The sequence below is a fragment of the Fringilla coelebs genome (genome assembly GCF_963513975.1).
Source record: "Fringilla coelebs genome assembly, chromosome: 7".
NCBI lineage: Eukaryota > Metazoa > Chordata > Aves > Passeriformes > Fringillidae > Fringilla > Fringilla coelebs.
Genome location: NC_140035.1, coordinates 25,996,110 through 26,008,732, shown reverse-complemented (window position 1 = coordinate 26,008,732; position 12,623 = coordinate 25,996,110).

Sequence of the window (12,623 nt, the reverse complement as noted above, 5' to 3'; positions counted from 1 at the left end):
TTGAAAAAGAGAAATATTTTTCTCTCAACCTTGACAAGTCTTGCCTGTCTTTCATTAGCATTTAAACTACACTTTCATGAATGATCTTTTCCAGATCAAGCTTGGATATTTTTCTTCCTTTTGTCATGCTTGAGCCTCTTTTTATTATTAGTTTAGGGATGACTACTGCAGTCTTTCTCCTCCACAGCTCTGCACAGGCTTCAGTGGCAAGATTTAGCATTGTAAGAACTGTAGGATCTGGCCTACCAGGTACTAAGGTCTGTGTTGTAAAGCTGAGAATTTCCTCCTCCCTTAGAGTCGTCCCTTAGAGGAAGAAGTCTTGAGAATACTTGTGCTATATAAGTTATATATATAATGATATAGTTGTATATATAAATTATATACATAAAAATGTTGAGATGGGGAGTAGACTGCCTTTATCACCTCAAGAATGAGTTTCCCTACCTGAAAACTTTCAAATGCAGGCGTCATTTTAGAAACAGGGTTTTATAGTTTTCCTTAATGCTTGTTGATGGCATTTTTGGTGTAATAATTGAAGTTGGAATCTGTGATTTTCAAACTGAAAGCTTTGATGACTTTTTTTTTAAGTGCTTTGGTCCTAACTTCTATATACTGCCAGAAAACAGGTTCTCCACCCTGTCTCTGTGTCTCTGTGTGGGTGTGGATGTACAAGAGTATACTGTATATACCTACACAGAAGAGCAAACTGAGCTACTGACTTACAGTTTGTAGTAGCCAACTGTGCCTATTGCTTTCATTTAAGGAGGGCACTTGCTGTTGCCACTGCATTTTAGGAATCATGTCAGCTTCTGTAGGAAAGTTTTCAACAGTGCTGGGAAATACATGTTGCTGTGTACTGTGAATGAGTAGGCTGCAAATTTGGGGATTGGGAGGGGAGGTGGGAAGGGAGGGGGATGAGGGCTTCGCATGTACACACTAAAGGGAACTAGAATGGACAGAAACATGGGAATTTTAGCCTTTATTGTTGGGCTCTCGGGGAAATGAAAAGCTAACATGCAGTCCCTGGAAGGCCTGAATGGCTGAAGGGCTGATCTTTATGTTTTGCAACATATGTTTTACCCATCACTCTGTATTTAAATCCCCAGACCTGTCAGATTCTGGAAGTAGATCAAAACACTGGTTTAAACACTACTTTGTTACCAAGGCCATGTCTCTACCAGGGAAGCTGTCCTACATTAAAATCAGTCTAGCTAAATCACTTTGTAGCTGCACCTGTTATGTGATTGCCTGGATCAAGTTTGCATTGGCATCCTATGCAGTTAAGCTGAAGTGTAAGAAATGCTTCAACTAATTAAGATACCTCTACAGGAAGGTTCTTGCACCAGTTTAAGTACCTGGTTTTGAAATCACTGCATATAAACCATAAGAGCTTTTCTCTTAGAAACAAGGCCTTAGTTTGGCATGTCTGCTCATCTAGTTGAAAAAATAATAATGCAGGCTGAGATTGTGTTTTATTTTTTTTTTGCTTTTCAAAGTGACCTGTTTTCCCTTTTGTTCTTTGAAACTTTTCTTGCTCTCTACCACACATTAGGTTTTTGTTTGGGGAATTTTTGTTTAACAACAAAAACAACAACAACATGTATGAATGCTCCCTATTAAAAAAAAAACCAAAAAAAAAAACAAAAATGAAAACAAAAAAAACAAACAACATTGCTTGAAGGACTTTCATTTTGCACTATAATTTTTCTTTTACCAGATGTGTCTGACAAGTGCATTTCGGAGATGCCCTCGGTCACGTTCTCTCAGGCCTACTCTGGTATTTCTAATATATCACAGAAGTACCCAATCTTGTAGCCCTCAGTTCTGCCTTTTTTTGACATTTTATTTTTTTTAAGCTTTTTATATATATATATATATATATATAAATATATTACTTTGTCAGTTTTTTTGCTGTACAAAAAGTCTTAAGATTTAAAAATATTATTTGTATTATATGATGGTGGTATGTTAATGTTACAAAATTATTAATGAAGAAAAAATTTATTTTTGTTACTGGTCTGTTTCATAATTCTTTTTTAAATTGGTATATTGTAAGATATCTATGCAAAAATGTTATGTGACGCATTTTTATTTAAGAATGTAATATGTGTAATAAACTGTAGAATGTGTTTGGCCCAACAGTGTTTAGTGTGCCTTGTACATTATTTCTTTATGAAAACTTCTGGGAAGAGTGAAATGGCTTTTGGAGTTAAGGCTATGGTCCTGTAAACAGTTATTGACATAAAAATACAACTTCTAAGTGTGCTTTAGCCCATTAGAATAATATTTCTGGAATTAAATAATTTATTTTTAATGTATTTTGTAGCAGTTCAAGTGTTGCTTACATTCATGCTGCTTCACATGTTGCTTTTGGAAAAGATGCTCAGGAAGGAAGTTCTTGTTCATAAAAGCTGACCGAATTTGGCTTGTAATCCTGCTTCTTTTGGAGTCAGTGATTTCTGTTATTTGATAGTTTACACTTGTTGAAGATTTCAGCCAGTATTATTTTTGTAAAAGACACAGAGAACAGTTGTGTTTTACTTTTCATGCTTAGCGTTACAACATATGTCAGTCAGTGGTCAAAACAGGTCTAGACTTTAAGGCTCCTGAGAGCTTGTGCTGTGCTCTGGTCCGTGTGTCAGGCTGTCTCACAGGAGTACAGCCTCTTTCCCCGCCTCAGTCATTTAGTCTCCCTTGTTAATGTCTGCAAAATTGCAAGCACAATTGAATCCACCTGGATGCTCAAGCACTAAAAACGTATTTAGGCAGTAAAACCAGTTATTTTGAGCACAATTACTTTGCAGTGTCATGACATAAAATGAAATTACTTTTTCAAGACAGGCCAATATCCCTTTAGGTTTTTGCTGCCTTGTGCTCACACACTGCAGCAATCTCAGTGGGCATTGCAGCAGGACATTCTGTAGGGCCCATCTGATGCCAGCTGGCTGAGTTTCATTTCTGGGACAACATGCCTCACTTGCCCTGTTGGGGAACCTGCTAGGATTGTTTATGTCAGACAGACAGAGGGTAGGATTCCCCTCCTGACATCTGTATCTAGAAGTCAGATGATCACTCTAGCCTGCCCATTTATACTCCCTCTGTAGCTAATGAAGAGAGACATATCCAGAGGTAACTCACTCCAGGGGATGAGTTGAAGGCAAAAGGAACTGGGGTGTTGTTAAGAATTTCTGAAAAACCGTATGTTCAAGTTGGAAGACAGTGAAGAAGTGATGCCCATGGCTGCTTTGGTTGCTCAGGTTGTACCAGGTGTTTAATGAGGGATGTAATTTGTAGTGTTTGGGTGTATGTTAATAAACAGTTCTTGAGCGCTGAAAAAGGGCTCAGCACCCGTCCAAATTTTGGGCTTATGTTACAAATGGTCAAAACTGGATCGTGTTCAGTGAAACTGTGGCATCCTGGTGTCACAGAGTTTGAGTGATTGAGAAGTTGTCATAACTGAAAGAAATTATCTCTTTGTTGTGGATGTAGGTATGAATGGAGTTATGTTTGACAGAATTATTTCTGCAAATAGAATTTTCACATTATAACTTTCTTCTTGTAAAGACAAGGTCAAGGTTCCTTTACTTTCTCTCTTCCTTGAAAACTTCTGGAAGCTTTTAGCATCTCACCTACCTTGATTTGTCTGACAGTTGCATATGTCTGTACATCTAGACAAAAATACTTCTAGTGTAATTTAGTCCTTTGCTCTCCACCTGTGAGAGGGACATCCAAAGACCTTTTGAAGGGCAGCACTGCATGAAACCCAGCTGGAGGGATGATTATCAATTACAGGTAAGCATTTAACCTGGTTGTTTTTCAGGAACTTTCAGAAAATACGATGCTTTGCTATCAAACACGTCCTCTTAGAAGCAAGTAGGTTATTAATCTGCAGGAGTAGCTGTCAGACACTTCCCTGGGCTGGAGGCCAGGAAAAGGACAGAAAGGGAATAAACTCCTCTTTGAAATTTTTCAGTAACATACAGTCACCCATTTTGGGAAACTCTTGCTGATGAGTACAGAGTTTTCTGAGGAAAGAAAAATTCATTTACTTCTAGGGTTAAACTGTATTTGAGCCTTCTGATGAGCCCATCTGATGCAAACTTAGCATGGCTTTTCAGACAAAGAGTCATAGAATAGGTTGGGCTGAAAGGGACCTTAAAGATCACCTGGTTCCAATCCCCCTGCCGTGGGAGAGGATGTCACCCACCAGGTCACGTTACTCAGAGCCCCATCCAGCCTGTCTTGAACACTGCCAGGGATGGGGCATCCAGACCTCCCAGGGCAACCTGTTCCAGTGCCTCACCACCCTCTGAGTAAAGAATTTCTTCCTAATACCTCATCTAAGCCTGCTCAGTTTTAGTTTGAAACCATTACTGCTTGACCCATCACTATCTGCCCGTATGAAAAGTCCCACCATGCTTTTTATGAGCCCTTTAAGGTACTAAAAGGCTGCAGTGAGGTCTCCCCCAAAGCCTTTTCTTTTCCATGCTGAAAAACCCCAGGTCTCTCAGGTTTTTCTCCCCTCTTTTATTTTTTTAAATTTTAAAAAAATTATTATTTTTATTTTTGACTTTACTTTGACTTTTTTCCTAATGAGTGTAAACAAGGAGAGAAACATTAAATGTGAATGAAAGCAAAGGTGTGCCACCAGAATAATGTTATTTTACCTCTTTTTAGAAATATTTGTAATTTTTCTGAGTTTAATTGGCTTTTTAAGATGTCAGTTTTGATATGAAATAAACAGTTTTTCATCAACAGTTACTGACCACCTGGCTGGAAATCTTTCCAAAGGTCCAGTCACAGGCCATATCTACTGGCTGAGAGCTCAAGTGCCTCATCATGTGCCTCTGTGGTACTGAGAGCTAACAAAGGTCATTGGAACAATTACTTCCAAGGGCCTTCTGTGTCCATGGCTTGTCCATGGACTTCACTTTTCTGGAAATCTCTTGTCTGAAATCATAACAGCCACTTCCTCTTTTCACAGAGCCTTCCTCATGTACCCCTGTGCATGGGTTCAGATTCATTATCTGCTTCTGTTCTCTCAGTTTAATGTTCGCTGATGAGAGGCAATAAAACTGAACAAGACAAAGATGCTGCAGCTAATTAGTCTTGAGGCTAAAATTCTTCAGGGCTTTGAATACTCTTCCAAACTCAGTCAAATTCACCTTTATCTGCTGAATTTCTGCTGGGCTTTTTGGAGGTGCAGACTGAACAAAAGTACCTCAAACATGTAGAACAAGAATTCAGCTTGAGATTCCCAAGTAACATAGAGTGTGGGAACAGGGAAGCAGTTCCATTCTGAGCAAATGTTTGCCTTCTGGTTTGAAGATCTTATCTAGTGTTTCTAATTTACTGAGGTAATCAGGAGGCCCTTCTCCTCTCAGGATTCAGTCTAGCTGATGTCATGAAACCTAGGACCAGTACTAAGCCCACAAATAAAGAGAAATGTGGTTGAGTGATGATACCATTTAAAAAGCATTTTGGAATACTAAGGAAGTATCTTTGAGAAATGGGAACTTTCCTGCCCTTCAACAAAAGCTTCTTACCCTTGCAAAATAAATACCTAAAATTCAGCAATGTTAACCTTGGCCTTCTCAGGTAAACATTTTGGTCCCAAAAATAAATGTTACTTTCCACCTCTTTCCTGTGACCCTGAAGTATTGTGGCTGGCTTATGGTGCAGAAGGAGCTGCTAGAAAGAAGATAGTCTGTAATAGGAAGGAGGGCAGAGCCCTCATGATCAAAGAACAACACCTGGTGCTCTGGGAAACAGTGGAAGCTGTAACCTAAATGCGGTTTGTGAGCTGTGGCACAGAACGGAAGGACTCGGCTCCAGATCTTTGTCTCCATGCAAAGTCACGTAAGGAGCAGTCAGGCATCCCCTCAAACACCTGCCATGCCAGGTAATGGTAATTAATAAACCCTAACTCTTTACATTCTGTTTTTATTTTCTGACGCTTATCTTGCAAGGATTTCCCCAAACTGTCTCAGCCCACTCCTCATTTCTCTCCGTTTCCATATTTTCATGCTGCCAGAGGGCAGTTTCCCTTCCCAGCCCTGCGGGGCCCTCAGGGCCTCACGGCCGGGCCTGCGGGAGCCGGGCCCTCAGAATGGCGCCTGTCTGCCCTCGGGTGTCCTGGCACAGCCCGCCTGTCCCTCGGGCTCCTGTTGGCATCGCCTGCTCAGGGCCTCAGCAACTGCAAGTGGTGCCATCGGCTGAGGTGGAGGAGAAGCCATCCACTGAGGTGGAGGAGAAGCCGAGGATGACACGTCCTCCCGTCAGGTGGGTCCTTTCCCGGCACACGGAAGCCATGCTGCCCTCTCCCTGCATAGTGATTCTGTCACCCCTCTTCTGCCACCCCTTTCCTCAGTCTTTTGGGGTCCCCCCTTGAAAAGCTGTCCAGGCTTTCTGTAGAGCCAGGAGGGGGTTTATTCTCACCAAAGTACAAAATGTAACCAAAGAATTATAAAATGCTGCTGTGTTCTTTGTGGTGGGCATTGCTATTACCTAGTCCGCTTTTCTATTGGCACTCCTGATGCTGTGTGCCTGCTCTCCTGAGCCATGGTATGGATGGAACTCAGCCACCTAGGCATCCACAAGTCACATTTTCATTAGTAAACTCAACACAGAGCCATAGTCTGGTTGTCACTACTGTTAAATTGTTGGTATGGCCCTGTCAGACAAACCCCTGCAGCCCGGCCTGGGTGGGACTGAGGGCCAGTGGGTGCTCAAAGGCAGAGACATGGGTGTTGTTTTAGGAGATTGTGTGGAGAAAGAGAAGAGATGCCAAGCATCTCCAGCTGTGCAAGGAGATACAAACCTATTAGGAACCAGACTGGCATGTATTTTGTGTGCTGGCAACTGTCAGAGTGAGCAGCTAGTCCCTATCAGCATCATCAGTGCTTTCTGTGTGAACCCACATACGTACATATGTATTTATACGCATGTGCACACACAGCTACTTAGGATTATGAAAGCTTTTATGTTCCCTCCTTACCTTTCTGGTGGTACCACAGTCTTTAAGAACATTTTCCTACCCCACCCCTATAGTTAAGCAATGTCAGAGAGGAGAGGATCTCTCCTCTTCTGAGTGTAATACAAGTGTGGTGTTAGGAAGCCCTGTGTGTCAATCCAGATACTCCTGTGCCTCTGTAAACCTGTCACTTTGGTCCAAATTCCCAGTAGAATTCAATACATACATATTTTTATTAGTATTTGGAGTCTTTAGCCTCTCATTAACTTCCTAAACCAGGGATGACAGCATTCTTCTACCAGACAGGGGTACCTGCACTGAAGAAATTATCCAATTCCAAAGACACAGAGGCTACAGTCTGATTTCCCTGGTCTCACCTGTCTGCTAATCTGTTTACAACACCACGTCCTTCCTGGTTTGTATTGCCTTCAATCAAGGTGTATCCTGTTAAACACCAAGTTCTCCTTAGCTGACTGCCAAAGCGCCCCAGCGATAGCTTCAGTGGCAGCACCAGGTAGGTGAACTACTGTAGGCACACAGTTTGTGGTGACTGGGAGTGGGGCTGTGGCCAAGCCTCATCCCCAGTGGGTACAGCTGTGTAGGTCAGGAGAGCAGCATTGACAGCAATGAGCCACGGAGTGTGCAGGTGCACTGACCAACCACCAAAGGGAACAGAGGGCACACAGGTGCAATGCATTAACATGAGGGGTGTAAAAGGTTAGGCTAAAGAACAAGGAGGGCCCATGTTACTCTGTATGGGTAGATGCTTGCAGCCTTCTGAAGTGGTGTGGGGTTACTGTGTATGGGCAGATACCTGAAGCTTTCTGAAGTGGTGTGGTGTTACTATGTATGGGTTGAAGCTTCCTGAAATTGCATGGTGATACTCTGTGCATCGTGGCTGTCTCAACTCTGGTATATGCTGGTGGCAAACAACCAATATTGTAGGCAAAAGTATGGCTTGCTATGGTTCTCCCCCTTCCCTGCCTTGTCTTCTCTGCTGTGTTTTTTGCTGGAATTGTGTAATATGTCACTCAGGGGCTGTGTGTAACCTGGGAAGGGCCAAGCATGTGCTTGTGAGCTGGATGAGCTCTCTGTCTCAGTCAAGCTTACTTCTTATCATGCAAAGACACATAAATATTAGGGTACATATGTGTTCAGTCTTGGTTGAGGCTATGCTGCTGTGATACTGATATGTATTTTGTGATGCCAGTGCACCTCTGTTCAATCATCTGCAAAGGAAGCAGTGCTAAGAATTCTCTGTCAAAGGTGGCTGTGCAGATCAAACATTTTGAGGACAGGGCAAATAATACTAATATTTTTTTTTGTTGTTATTTGGTAGAAAGAAGATTTTTTTGCTGTATCTTTGAATCTCTATTGCCATAAAAGAGAAAAAAAGTACCATGGCTATGTAACACACTGTGAGTTAATACTCTATGAGCCACCTAAGAAAAAAAGAGGGCCTGTATGGAAGAGACTGTGTGTGATACATCTTTGGGAGTGCTTAAGGGCATCAGTGCAAACTCCAGTCTCTTCCTTTTTTGAAAAATTGTAAGGGTGCAGGTGTTAAAGTTTGTGGTCCATATATATTTAATGAAAGAAACAGAACATTAGGGTATTTAGGTAGCAGTTATCCAATCTGATGTTTATGGAAAGAAAGATTGTTTTCAAAGAGATGAAGATAGTAAGTTCCAATGTGGCTGAGCACATAGATTTTTATGAATCACTCTTCAGGGCTGAATACAGTAAGAAATTTCTTTTTCTGAAAAGTCATCTCCAGCCTGTTGTCTGAACTACAGACCACTAAAGCTACTAGGTGGGTTTTCAACTTAAGTAGCACTTAAACTGCAACCTTATTCTTAGTTGTGAGTATGGAGATCTTCTGATTCATACAGAACTTTTTGTATTTTGCCATAAAACAAAAAAAGATTAATTTTTTTTTAAGGACACCAACAAAAGTGCTAAAAGATAGGCAGCATAGTTTTAATAATTCTTTTGGCGTCCATTCTTTTTGCCCCATAAGTAGCAGGCTCCTGCTGTGGTTCTGCTCTTCCACATAGTTCTGATTTTAATAACAGGAGGAGGTATATAGAGAACATAACATTTTCTGAAGGGGACCAGTCCATGCCTTAGCATTACAAATGTAGCAAATTAACAGCCTTCTCCAAGAACTGCTCCCTGGTCTGATGGCAGCCCAAAGTGCTTTATTTGCTACAAAACCATAGTTTATGAGCAATGTGCTGGTCAGATGTTTCATGTACATTCATTTCAGTGATGGCAGTAGCAATGGAGACATTTTCCAACCTCTACACAGACCTTTTCTTTCCATTTATATTTTTTAAATGAATTATCAGTTCATCTCACTTATTTTTTTCCTCATCTAACTGTCCCCTGCCCCTTCTGCACCCGTTAAGCTGTGTGAAGTCTTTCCAGCAAGACCTAAAAGCATGTGATATCCTCTTGGATTCATGTTTCATGTGGAATCTCAAGCTGAGAGAGGCCTCAGGATAGGGCCCTTACTGACAGGGGGGTGGTAAGGCAGTCAGGATTGTGTAGGCGTGCAGAAGTGAGGAACCAGGCCTGCTCAATATGTTTTTAATGAAACTAATAAATACAGCCATTGAATGAATAGAGCTGATTGACATGGGGAGTTCCTGGCTCTCCCCTTCCATCTGCAGCCTTTTCAGTAGCAGAACAGAATAAAGAAGTTTAAAAGGAAACTGGGACATGTATTTTCAAAGAAATTTTATACAAAATTGAAGCAAAATCCTGGATAAAAGAAAAATTGTTCTTTTGCTACAAAAAGCCTAGTAAGGTTTTTTTTCTATGTTCTTTCCACAGAAAAGAGTCAAACCCTCTCTTGCAGTTTCCAGTGAGCCAATGGAAGGTTCAGTAATGGAATAGCTGAAAAAAAATTCAAAGTAGAAATTGTTTTTCATTATCTTTTTCCTGACATGGAAAAATTGCTAGGAAAAATCAGCTGTCCCATTGCTTAAAAAAAAAATTAAAAAGGAGGAAAAAAAAAAAGAGCTTTTGAGCTCTGAAACGTCTTGATGATAAATAGGGGCATTTCCAAGGGAAAATGCAGCCCTTGTCTAATTATGGAAAGGGGTTTGTGGCCACACAGCTCTGATCTCATTGCAGCATGCAGGATCAGGCAGTGAATTGTCAGCACTGGGTAGGATGTGAGTAGTCATGTCTTTGGGTAAGAGAGTGCCTCCATTTCCACATATCTTCCCCCCATTAGCATCTTAACTCTGTGTCCAGTTCTAAAAGGTGGGAGCAGGGATGATGGATGACATTGAGGATAACTAAACTGAAATCACAGTGGTATATTCTGAAGCAGGGAGCTAAGCAGAGGAGTTGTGTCAAAATAGGTAGATGGCAAAAAATAATACCACAAGCATTCCACAAGCTTAAAAATAACAGGTGAAGGCAGAGTGTATGACCATGGAAGGAGAACTTGGTGTTCCTGAAGAATGAGGGAGTTCAAAAATACAAGGGAATATTGTAACACTATAATCTCTGGAGTGAGGACATGTTAGGTCATGGAGTGAAGGGTAGGAAGAGGACTCTGCAGCTGTCAGATCCTTCTACATAGATAAGATTGTAGTAGATGAATAAAACCAGATAGTAAAATATCTATTAATGGCTGACGAGAAACATCTGGAGTTAGGAGTAAATAAAAGGGACCACAACATTACTGAGCAACCTCCTCTGTGTAAGCAGCATGCCAAAGAGTTGCTTTCAAATATTCATAAAAGAAGAATTTTCTAATGAAAAGTACAAAATCAAATGGAGAAGCTAGTGGATAAGCGATAGAATTGCAGATAAGGATAGTCAGAGCCTTAGGCTGAGCAAGGAAGTTTTTTCTGAGTAACTTATAGTGGTCACAAATAACATACAGTAGGTTTTAAACTCTACATGAAACTCTAATGAGGGCTTCTCTGCCTTCCCATGACGTACCCTAACTTTACACTGAAATATTTTCTAAGATGTTCTTCTTTGTGCTAGTGCTCTTTTTATCTTCCTCACATAAAATTCTTATGACAATAATCCAGCTGTTTTCTTGCTGCTGTGGGTATCTGCAGAAGACTCCCACACCACTCTGTGGTTGATAGACCAGAATGCCTTGATTAAGCATCCTTGAGCTGCTTAATATTTTACCTTGCACCTCCTAAAATGAATGAATTAAATCTGGGAGGTGTAGAAGGCCACTCCACAAAGTCTAAGGTCAAATATTGGACCAGTTCTTTGTAGGAACAGATGTCCAAAAGTAATGTAAAAGTTTAAAAAAAAGGCAAGCCAAACCCCAACCCTGCTTATTCATAATCCCAACAGAGATTATTTGTATTTGAAAATTATTTGGCCAGGGTCTGATGGACAATTTTTATTACATAACTAGGTTAGTCTTGCTGGCTCTCCACTGAATCCCACAAATATCCAACTTAAACTGCAGTAGTTCAGAACAGATTTTCTGCAACTCTCACTTCTCATTCTGGATCCTAAATAAATAGGTGCATGGTGTGCATCACATGAAGTGGGCAGCAAAGCTGATCTCCAACCAGCCAATCAGAAAAGTGTATTTCAGGGTCAAACTTATTGATGTCAATGTAAGATTTGTCTTAACAGTGAAAGTGGATCAGAGTCCACTCTGTTGTGAATGCTTGTGCTCTTGATAGACTATTCTAGGATGAAGTTTTTTGAAGTGCAGGAAAAGGAGTCAGGAAGAAAAGAGTAGTAGTAGCTTGAAAGAACACTTGATTCATTAACCCCCCTTCCCCAGTTCTTACTTCTTCTCTCTGTTCTAGTGAACCATTTATTTAATCACAGAGTGTTCATCAGATGAGTGGTTTTTGCAAACACAGGCACTTAGTTCACTGCTTGTCAGAAATTTGGCTATCAGATCTTGATAGTCTTCAAGGTTTATTACTCCTATGGACAAGCAAGCTGGAAATCTTGTGATAAAATGAATCTTCATGAGTAACCCATATAAAAACATGAGATTATGTTTAAGGAAGTCGCTAGATTCCTTTTAAGTACTGCACGTGAAATACACCCAAAGTGAATCCTCCAGTTAATGAATTACATTTCTAGAATTTTGTTCCCTGGAACTCAGATCCAAAAAGCACCACTACAGCAAATGTGTTTTTGTGGAGATTGGAATCATTGCATTGGCTTTACAGGCAACATACACAGCCTCTAAATGTCTGATTTAGAGAGGAGAGTTTTCTGTTCAAATATTTTTAAAGTATTGGCAATATTTTCCACATTTGCAACATGTGGCAGCATTTTTGCCATTTGCCATCACAAACATTTAAAATTAGATGGGTATTCAAAAGATGTCCCAGAGACTTGGGAAGGAAAAAGTTCTTCATGGCAGTTTTATCTCTTCTTTTCTTTTGTTTTACTTGCAATGTTTGCAACTTTTTGGTGCTAATTTGTGGTTTCAGAAAGTTATGTAATTAATTTATAGAAGATAAACAATTAATTAAAAAGCTGGGTTCAGTCTTATGTGTTCAGTCTTATGTTCAGTCCTTCAGAGAATTTTTAATGTGTCAGAAATAAAAATTCCTGATAAAAAGTTAGGAATATGCTGCTATTTTTATAACTTATTCCACCACCATATAATTTAAATAATTTTCTCCTTGCC